Source organism: Triticum aestivum, chromosome 6B, assembly GCF_018294505.1.
Source record: "Triticum aestivum cultivar Chinese Spring chromosome 6B, IWGSC CS RefSeq v2.1, whole genome shotgun sequence".
Classification (NCBI taxonomy): domain Eukaryota; kingdom Viridiplantae; phylum Streptophyta; class Magnoliopsida; order Poales; family Poaceae; genus Triticum; species Triticum aestivum.
Window position 1 is genome coordinate 455,266,014 of NC_057810.1, and position 11,805 is coordinate 455,277,818.

Here is an 11,805-nt window from a genome sequence, read left to right on the forward strand (position 1 = left end):
GTATATTGCCATGTTGTAATATTTGCAGAAACTATGGACAGAGATTTAGAACAAGAAGAGTTGTTGGGGGATATAATCCGCGGCGGAGGTGATCCCTTGTCATTTCTCAATGACACCGATGGTCAGGAAGGAGATGATGACGGCTCCGATGATCCAACAATGGAGGAGGAAGGAGATCATGACGGCTCCGGTGACCGAATGGCGGAGGAAGGAGATCATGATCACGGCTCCGGTGACTGAAAGGCAGAGGAAGGAGATCATGATCATGGCTCCGGTGACCAAACGGAGGAGGGAGCCTTAACTGTTGCAAAGTCTGGCGAGGTATATATATATTAATTAAGCCTGTGCTGACTTGATGCATTAATTGTTTTCTATGTACATATATTAACGCTTCTTTCTTCTTTTAGCCCTTCAGATCGAGCCAAACTTCCGTAAGGAAACGAAGCCCGAAGAAAAGGTTGCGCCAGGATGAAAGGTTCACGATCACTGAAGTCGCTCGAGATGGCCAACCGATTGCTCCCAAGCGGACCGAGGATGCATTTGTACATCGGTGCGGAGTTGTTGTTATGGACAGCGTCCCGATCAGAGTCCAAGAATGGAATAAGAAGAAGGACCCTGAAGTTTCTTATGTCCAGGATAGACTGAAAGATGATCTTTGGACCTTGCTGATGATAAATTTCAGCCTACCCGCGAGAGGAGGATCCAAATAACCCAGTTATAGAGCAAAAGATCAAGGCGTTTGCTCTTAAGAAGATGGCAGCACTATTCAAGAACCGAAAGAAAGAGTTGAACACAAAGTTTATTGAGAAAGAGGGGACTCCAGAATTCATCAGTCGATATGAGAAGATAAGAGATCACTGGCCCGCATTTGTGTCCTACAAGAAACTAGAGAAGGTTAAGAAAAGGTCACTGACAAAAAAGCAAAAAGCTGCAAAGAAGAAGTATCACCATCGCACCAGGTCGGGTGGATACAACAAAGCCCGGCCATTGTGGAACAAAGCTGAGCAAGACCTGCGTGCTAAAGGGGTCCAACCAGCGACATTGCACTGACCAGATCGTTCAAGGACTTGGTTCTTTGGGGTTGGGGGAACTTTGGACCCAGAAACGGGGGAATGTGTTTGGATGCACGAGCAACTTGCAATGCCCATCTAGAAGCTTCAGGCAGCAATCAAGGCAGCTGATATTCCTTTTCTGTAAAACTCAAAAACAAGGAAAACAGAAACTAGCACTGGGCTCTAGGTTAATAGGTTAGTCCCAAAAAATCATATAAAATAGCATATTAATGCATATTAAACATCCAAGATGGATAATATAATAGCATGAATACTTCATAAAGTATAGATACGTTGGAGACGTATCAGCATCCCCAAGCTTAATTCCTGCTCGTCCTCGAGTAGGTAAATGATAAAAGAAATAATTTATGAAGTGTGAATGCTAGCAGGTGCACAAGTTTGATCAAGTTTGAAAATAAATAACGGGGCTCACAATCATAGAAGATGTCCAAGATAGTATATGTGAAAGCTCTCTTCCTTCAATATTCTTTCATGAATTGTTCAAGTGACCAATACAATGTTTGCTAACCTTCAATAAATTTACCACTTCTACTTCTTATATGTGAAGTCATTACTCCCTATGGGATAAGCATATGAAACATATATAATTTCAGATTTATGATATTCAACTCATTCAACCATTTACTCATAGGATATAAGTGAAGCACACGAGTAAATGACAAGCTACTCTAAAAAGATATAAGTGAAGATCAATGAGTAGTTGAATAATTATGTCACTATGAGAAGACTCTCTAACATTTAAGAATTTAATATCTTGGGATATTATTCAAACAGCAAGCAAAACAAAATTAAAAAGATTGACGCTCCAAGCAAAACACATATCATGTGGTGAATAAAAATATAGCTCCAAGTAAAGTTACCGATGAATGAAGACGAAAGAGGGGATGCCTTCCGGGGCATCCCCAAGATTAGTCTCTTGGTTGTCCTTCAATATTACCTTGGGGTGCCTTGGGCATCCCCAATCTTAGGCTCTTTCCACCCCTTATTTCATAGTCCATCGAATCTTTACCGAAAACTTGAAAACTTCTCAACACAAAACTCAACAGAAAACTCGTAAGCTCCGTTAGTATAAGAAAATAAAACCACCACTTAGTTACTGTTGTGAACTCATTCTAAATTCATACTGGTGTAATATCTACTGTATTCCAACTTCTCTATGGTTCATACCCTCCGATACTACTCATAGATTCATCAAAATAAGCAAACAACGCATAGAAAACAGAATCTGTCAAAAACAGAACAGTCTGTAGCAATCTGTAACTTTCAAATACTTCTGTAACTCAAAAAATTCTGAAATAAAATTTTGGACGTGATTAATTTGTCTGTTAATCTTCTTAAAGAAGAATCAACTTAAAATCACTCTCCAGTAAAGAATGGCAGCTAATCTCGTGAGCGCAAAGTTTCTGTTTTTTTACAGCAAGATCACATTAACTTTCACCCAAGTCTTCCCAAAGGTTCTACTTGGCACTTTATTGAAACAAAAGATATAAAATTACTACAGTATCTTAATCATGTGAACACACAAAAACAGTAGGGGTAAATATTGGGTTGTCTCCCAACAAGCGTTTTCCTTTAATGCCTTTTAGCTAGGCATGATGATTTCAATGATGCTCGCATAAAAGATAAGAATTGAAACATAACGGGCGCATCATGAAGAATATGACTAACACATTTAAGCCTAACCTACTTCCTATGCATAGGGATTTTGTGAACAAACAACTTATGGCAAGAATCAACTAGCATAGGAAAGCAAAACAAGCATACCTTCAAGATTTTTAACACATAGAGAGGAAACTTGATATTATTGCAATTCCTACAAGCATATGTTCCTCCTTCATAATAAATTTCAGTAGCATCATGAATGAATTCAACAATATAACTATCACATAAAACACTATTTTCATGATGCACAAGCATAAAAAATTTACTACTCTCCACATAAGCAAAAAATTTCTCATTCGGAATAGTGGGAGTATCATAAGAAACTCGAATACTATAAATTGTTTCCACATTAAAAGAGTAATGTTTAGAAAAAGGGTAATCATAATCATGACAAGTTTTGTAAATATAATCATCACTACTTTTTATAACATAAGTATCATCACAATAATTATCATAAGTAGCAATTTTGTTCTCATCATAATCAATTGAGACATCTTCCAAGATAGTGGAATCATTACTAAATAAAGTCATTACCTCTCCTAATCCACTTTCATAATTGTCACAATAAGATTCAACACCCACCAAAATAGTGGGATCATTACTTCTTAAAGTTGACACTCTTCCAAACCCACTTTCACCAATATAATCATCATAAGTAGGAGGCATGCTATCATCATAATAATTTTGCATACCAAAACTTGGGGGTTCAAAAATATCATCTTCATAAAACATAGCATCCCCAAGCTTGGGACAAACATTAATTGCAGCAAATAAATTCTCAGACATGCCATTCTCATCAAACATAGCATCCCCAAGCTTGGGCCTTTGCATATCATAAGCATAATCACTCTCATCATAAATTGTATGGATAGCACCAATAGTATAGCAATTATCATCATCACAATGAGTAATAGGAGCAACATCATTTGGGAGGGATACCTTTTTATCTTTGCTTCTCCATCTTCCCTTTTTCTTCTTTGCATCATGTGTGGTTTTAATCCTATTTCTGGAGCTCCTTATTAATGAGATTGGTTGAATAGAAGGATCCTCCTCGTTACCTGATTCATCATAAGAAATAATAGGAGAACATTGGGAAGTCTCTTCCCTTTCATTAGTATCCTCTTCATATTCTATTTGTTTTCTTGTCTTTATGTAATTGGCAATATAAAGGATTTTCAATGCAATTCACCGCACAATACATATAAATTTCCTCTAGATCAAAATCAAGAACTGTTTCAAGCGCAAATTCTGGAATATCCTTAGTTATACGTTTCATTTCTTCATAACCCAGAAGAAAACTAAGTTCATTATGATGCGCAAGGGAAACCAAGTCATCACAATTTTTGGACACGATTCGATCATGAAACAATTTGCATTGGATATTTAAATGAACACATTCATTGCAAAGTTCACAAGGATGGCCAAGAAAATTTAAATTTTCACCACAAACATCTAGCCTTTCTTGCAACCATTTAGTTTCTAAATACTTATGCCTCTTGCAAAATCTATCTTCCCTATTTGGTGTGTACTTGCAAACTCTATGCACTCCACAAAAGTTGACATGCTTATAAGAGACATTTTCATCATGACTAGTGCAATCATCATTAGTACTATGGATATTCAAAGAGTTCATACTATCAACATTGCAATAATGCTCATCATTCAAAGATTTAGTGCCAAACATTTTTATAGATTTCTTCTTCTAGCACTTGAGCACAATTTTCCTTTCCGTCATTTTCACGAAAGATAATAAAAAGATGAAGCATATGAGGCACCCTCAATTCCATTTTTTTAATTTTCTTTTATAGACTAAACTAGTGATAAAACAAGAAACAAAAAGATTCAATTGCAAGATCAAAAGATATACCTTCAAGCACTCACCTCCCCGGCAACGGCGCCAGAAAAGAGCTTAGTTGACGGGGTGTTAGTGTCGCTTACCTCGCCTCCCCGGCAACGGCGCCAGAAAGAGCTTGATGTCTAGTACACAACCTTCTTCTTGTAGACGTTGTTGGGCCTCCAAGTGTAGAGGATTGTAGGACAGTAGCAAATTTCCCTCAAGTGGATGACCTAAGGTTTATCAATCCGTGGGAGGCGTAGGATGAAGATGGTCTCTCTCAAACAACCCTGCAACCAAATAACAAAGAGTCTCTTGTGTCCCCAACACACCCAATACAATGGTGAATTGTATAGGTGCACTAGTTCGGCGAATAGATGGTGATACAAGTGCAATATGGATGGTAAATATAGGTTTTTGTAATCTGAAATTATAAAAACAGCAAGGTAACTAATGATAAAAGTGAGCGAAAACGGTATTGCAATGCTTCGAAACAAGGCCTAGGGTTCATACTTTCACTAGTGCAAGTTCTCTCAACAATAATAACATAATTGGATCATATAACTATCCCTCAACGTGCAACAAAGAGTCACTCCAAAGTCACTAATAGCGGAGAACAAACGAAGAGATTATTGTAGGGTACGAAACAACCTCAAAGTTATTCTTTCTGATCGATCTATTCAAGAGTCCGTTGTAAAATAACACGAAGCTATTCTTTCCGTTCGATCTATCCTAGAGTTCGTACTAGAATAACACCTTAAGACACAAATCAGCCAAAACCCTAATGTCACGTAGATACTCCAATGTCACCTCAAGTATCCGTGGGTATGATTATACGATATGCATCACACAATCTCAGATTCATCTATTCAAACCAACACAAAGTACTTCGAAAGAGTGCCCCAAAGTTTCTAACGGAGAGTCAAGACGAAAACGTGTGCCAACCCCTATGCATAAGTTCACAAGGTCACTGAACCCGCAAGTTGATCACCAAAACATACATCAAGTAGATCACGTGAATATCCCATTGTCACCATAGATAAGCACATGCAAGACATACATCAAGTGTTCTCTAATCCTTAAAGACTCAATCCGATAAGATAACTTCAAAGGGAAAACTCAATCCATTACAAAAGAGTAGAGGGGGAGAAACATCATAAGATCCAACTATAATAGCAAAGCTCGCGGTACATCAAGATCGTGCCAAATCAAGAACATGAGAGAGAGAGAGAGAGAGAGAGAGAGAGAGATCAAACACATAGCTACTGGTACATACCCTTAGCCCCGAGGGTGAACTACTCTCTCCTCGTCATGGAGAGCACCAGGATGATAAAGATGGCCACCGGTGATGATTCCCCCCCGGTAGGGTGCCAGAACAGGGTCCTGATTGGTTTTTGGTGGCTACATAGGCTTGCGGCGGTGGAACTCCCGATCTCGTGGTGCTCTTGGATGTTTTCGGGGTATATGAGTATATATATAGGCGAAAGAAGTAGGTCGGTGGAGCCACGAGGGGCCCCCGAGGGAGGAGGGCGCGCCTACCCCCTGGGCGCGCCCTCCTACCTCGTGGCCGCCTCGTTGCTTCTTTGATGTCCACTCCTAGTCTCCTGGATTGCGTTTGTTCCAAAAACGATTCTCCCGAATGTTTCATTCCGTTTGGACTCCTTTTGATATTCCTTTTCTATAAAAGTCAAAAACAAGGAAAAAACAGAAATTGGCACTGGGCTCTAGGTTAATAGGTTAGTCCCAAAAAAAAGCATATAAATGCATATAAAACATCCAAGATAGATAATATAATAGCATGAATACTTCATAAATTATAGATATGTTGGAGACGTATCAGTAGCGTAGGAAGGGGCGCTCATCCCCGACAGAGAGAAGGACGAGCTGACAGAGGCCCCCGGGAATCCTGAACACCCTGGACGAACATGAGGCACATCAGGCTCCGTTCCATGGTTGCATGGGTTTCCCGACAGTGTTGGTTACAGAAGCTGGGAGAGAAAGAAGAAACGGGGAGCAAGCGAAATGCAGAAGCTCGGTGCAAGATTAGCAAAACTAGAGGAACTTGAGAGCCAGCGAGCTGCCGGCCAACCATCTCAGCGAGACGAAGATCCTGCCTTCGACGCTGCCCTAGAAGCTACCCCACCATCTCAGCAGAGAAGCAGTATGGCTTCCACGGGGCTTGTTCAACCTGATTTCACAGCTCCTCTCTACCCTGTGGATAGTATCACGGCGGTTGAACATTATGTGCTAATGATGAAATGCCAAAACCTGAACTTGAAGGCAGCGCTCGACTCTGTTGTACCTCCTCGAGCTGAGGGAACTTTCTGTTGCCATCCGAATCCACATGGCTATGCGATTGTGATGGTGGATGAAATAATGGAGTGATTTAAGGGGCTAGAGCTTGACTACCCTACAAGTGAAGGGTAGATTCATCTGGAAAATGCTTTAAGGAGTACCTATCCATGGACAAAGGAGTACATCAAGCTTCCAAACTGGACTCCACCTCCTCCTCCTCCATCACCTCTGGCTGTTAGCTAGATGAGTCCCCTCAGCAGACAGATCATCCGGATGAGGCCCCTCAGCAGAGTCCTCTTCCGCCTCAGCTGTCCCCAGCACGTCAGTGGACTCCACCTCCTCCGGCATACTCCACCTTCTCCGGTGCATTAGCGAACTCCGCTGCCTCAGCAACGACAGAAGAGAGATGCCGCCGCTTCGACAGCTAGTAATACAAGAGGCAGGAAGAAATTCAAATTTGGTCCACGCCTCAAGGCTCCTGCAAAGTTACCATATGAGAGGACTGACGAGGAAAACACGGACATCAGTGCTGCCAAAGTGCAGGCCCATTTTGAATGGAAATGTCCACCTCCAAAGGAAACAACAGATCCTGTGAAAGCGAAGCGCACTCTGGATGCCCTTAAGCGACCACCATCGCCTCCGCCGCAATCCAACTATTACCGCTGTATTGAAAAGACATATGATGAAGCGCCATGGTCGGGAAGTACTACCAGTGCTGCAAGAGAAGCAAAATGATGAAGTGGGAAAACAATTCCCCAGCTCGGCTTACAGGAGAAGCAATCGTGCCCCCCGCTCAATGTGTCTAGCGATATCGCTAATCATCCAGGGCTACTGCCCGGTACCACTCTTGGTGATTATGTGGGAGATGATGTATAGTTTGAAATGGCTGAGGTAGTAGAGATCTTTAGATACAAGAATGGGAAGCCTCTCGTCAAACCTGATCATCCTCCTCTAACAACGATGATGCAAAGATTGCATGACTGGTACATGGAAACCTGTAGGAAGTCTGGGACCAACAGTATATTGCTAGAATTAAAGATGAGCATGAACTCGTTGGAGTTGAGGTGATACATGTTGAATTTGTGGAATTATTTCAGTTATTCAATCAATACACCCTCGACAAACAACTCATGACTTGCTTCTGTCTGTAAATATTACTTCTGTAATTAAGTCTCTAGCTCAGCTCGTTCATTGCATGCATATATAATTATCCTCACTATATTATGCAGATTGAAGATCGCCGAATGCAAAAAGGACAAATCTATGACTTTGGGTTCATTAGCCCAAATACCGTAAATGAATGGACTATACAAAACAGAGTTGAAGATACTGGAAAAAAATTTCTACAATCGTTCCTTCGACATCAACACAAAGGGACAATACTCTTTCCTGACAACTTCAAGTGAGTGTTACTATCTTGTCCATATTTGGTTTCGCTTACTCGAGATTAAGTAATGTAATTGATGAGTTATGCGTGTGCAGGTTCCAGTTTATTCTGCTATCCATTAAGCTTGACGGGGGAGTAGTAACTATCTTAGACTCGAGACGTAAAGATCCCTAGGATTGTGCAGACATGACTGCAATGCTCCAGAAGTAAGTTCAATCATTATTGTTATTGGCAACTTTCGTTCATTTCCTGATATCAAGTAATCATTTTCTTTGCCTGGCAGGGTTTGGAAAAAGTTCACCGGAACGGTTCTAGATCTGCAGAAGGAGCTGCGATTTACACATCCCAAAGTAAGTAGTACTAGCTAGTTCCACGCATCTCTCATCGATTCTAGTTTCATCAATACCATTTATCATGCTTGATTATCAGTTTGATTGAACTCTATTCTCGTAAAGTGCTTGTGGCAGGAAGGCGGGAATGATTTATGTGGATACTATGTTTGCGAGTTCATTCGCCACTCGACCTCTGAGCATGGCTACTCTGACAAACAATATGAAGTACGTAAAAGATATTCACAATTTTATTTTATTACAATCAATTGTGTTGAGTTTCATTCATATATATGTATTGACCCCCTTCTTTAAATTAGATCTGGCAGATGCGGAATGAACACCTACCACATGATCGCATACGAGCAATTCAAGAGGAATTGGTGGTATTCTTTCTTGACCACATCATACATGAAAAGGGAGAATACCATGTGGAAATTCAAATGGATTTTCGGTAGATGATGTCAGGGATCATAAAAGATGTTATATTGTATATATGTAGTAGCATCGGATAGATATACGAAAACTTGTTGTTCGACCAAGCACGAATAAAGAGAGGTCACTTCTCTTTATATATGTTCATGATCACGATGTTGTGTAATTAATGGTTCCTTCATTTGCTTACTAGCTAGCATCGAGTTCTCTCTATATGTAGTAGCTATCGTTGACCAAGCATGGAGAAAGAGAGGTCACTTCTTTCTATATGTAGTAGCTATAGCTAACAGAATATGAAACACCTAAACCACCCTTAAAAAACAAAAAAACCAGTGCCTATGAGCTGCTGACACGTGGCTGCCTTTTAGTCCCTGTTGGTGCTACTAACCGGGACTAAAGGTCCTCCTGCCTGGGCGCCCCACAGTGGCCACGTGGAGCCCCTTTAGTCCCGGTTCGTAAGCCAACCGGGACTAAATTAGTCCCGTGTCCCGGTTTTAGAACTAGGACTGAAGGCCCTCTGGAACCGGGACTAGTACCATGTTTTCTAGTAGTGATTGCTATTCTTAACTCTCAAAAAGATCTAGGTGAAGCATGAGAACATAAATATTTCTTGAGAATTTTCATCTCTCAAAATAATATAAGTGAAGCATGAGAGTTTACTTCTTCAAAATATAACCACCGCTGTGCTAAAAAGATATAAGTGAAGTACTAGAGCAACTGCCTAGCTTAAAAGATTTAAGTGAAGCACATAGAGTGTCTGTGTACTAAAGTAGGGGCACTCCTTTGTACCCCTTACTTGTGCACGGGCAGTCAGATCCGCGCCCCGGCCATGCTTAGTAGGGCAGAGGGAGGAGTCAAAGCCGCAAGATAGTCAAAGCAACGCCAAGATAGAGACACGAAGAGCAAGAGGGCGAGGTGGGCTCCCCTGGCAAGACCGTTGCCGGGGCGGCCTCCACGGCCCCGACAAGACCCTTGTCGGGGCAACTTGCCCAACGCCAGCGGAGCGCACCACCCTTGATTCCCAGGTTTTCCAACACCACCAACCATGTTGGGACCAAGGATCGGGAGGCACGTCCATGATGGCATGCAAATCTTTGTGAAGATCATGAACACTCCAAGTCAAATGAGGATTAGAAGACGACGAACCTCGGCGAGATCTTTGCCGAGGAAACCCACAAGACCTCCGGCAAGATCCTTGCCAAGGACGACCACAATGTCATGGCAAGACCCTTGCCGGGGCCCCGACAAGGCCCTTGCCGAGGACATCCGTGGGGCCACAGCCAGGCCCAAGCCCGCCAAGTTTCCACCGCCGCTCCCATGCAATTGCCAGCCCACCAGCTAGGCAGGCACCTGCGTGTCGACGTGAGGCTTCCAAGCCTACTCAGCACATGCCTACGTGGTGGCATGCAAATCTTCGTGAAGGCCCTACCACCACGCCACCTTAGCAGCCTGCCAGCCTACATGGTGCTGACCGCCTCGCTGGCCCGGGCGCGTGTCGAAGCAGGGCGAGGTGGCGGTAAAGTGAGGGGGACACCTTAGGGGCGCATTAAATGCCTCTTGTCCCGTAATGGCTAAGCGATAAGCTTAGACACTGTACACCGATGCCACCTCATGTGTGCCACTGTGGCGATCCCCTTGGCTATAAAAGGAGGCCCGAGGCATCCAGGAGAAGGATTCGGACCCTGGGATAAGTCACACTCATGGTAGCTAGCTCAAGAACTCCAAGAGCACAAATATACACACCAAAGCAGGACTAGGGTATTACGCAACCTCGCGGCCCGAACCTGGGTAAACGACCCGAGTGCTTGTGTTGATTGCTGATCCCGCTCTTCTCATGACCCCACGCCCCGCAACCGTAGTAGGGATTCTTGTGATCCCATAGGTGTTGTTCCCACCGACATCTTTGGCGCGCCAGGTAGGGGGCGCAGTTGTGAGAATCCGGTTTAGAAGCTAGTCAAACGGCTCTTCGTCGCTATGGCTCCCAAGATGAAGACGACCACGGCGATCGGTTCATCCGGGACCGGACTGCCTGTACCAGTGCGGACCAGTAGAGGGCCAGTCACAGAAAAAACCCGTGGCGCGACCTGCGAACACCCACATCACCCTGGCAGTCCAGGTCTGGCGAGCGGCGTCGTTCGTGCGTCAGGCGATGGGCCGCACGCCGCAAACTCCAGAGACGGAGTTGGCCCCCCCGCAGGCGGCGCGGGGCCCTCCAGGGGCATCGCCGTGCCGCCCGACGGTGGCACGGCGGCCTCCAAGACACCAACACCGGTGCCCATGGCGCGTTCTTCCCAAGTTGTGCGCGATGAGCAGCTCCATCCCGCTGGTGACCCTGGGCGCCACCCTGGGAAGAGTCCCGCGCATCCTTCCTGGGATGAGGAAGGCTAGCATGCACGCCGAGGTGGTGGCGAAAATGGTGGACAGCCGTAGGGCCATGATAGAGATCCTCCTAACATAGTTAGAAGTCGAAGCGCATCACGGTCCATGCAGCTTTCGCCGATGCCCACACTAGCAGAAACTCTGGCACGCGCACAGCTGCTCCTCGACTTTCCTCCTGCTGCAGAGAGGCTTGATGAATGGAGAGCCACCGTCCGGAGCCTCGTCGACATCACCAACAAAGATGATCCGCGACCAGCAGGGCCCGTAGGCCGTCGCTCCATCGAGCCACCGCATGCCAGCGGTGGAAGGGCTGGGGGCGATCCAGCCACGGTGCATTCTCCTCCCCCATGCCATCCACCACGGGTGTCGATCCGTCGCGAGGACGCTCGCGATGATATCTCCATAGCGTCG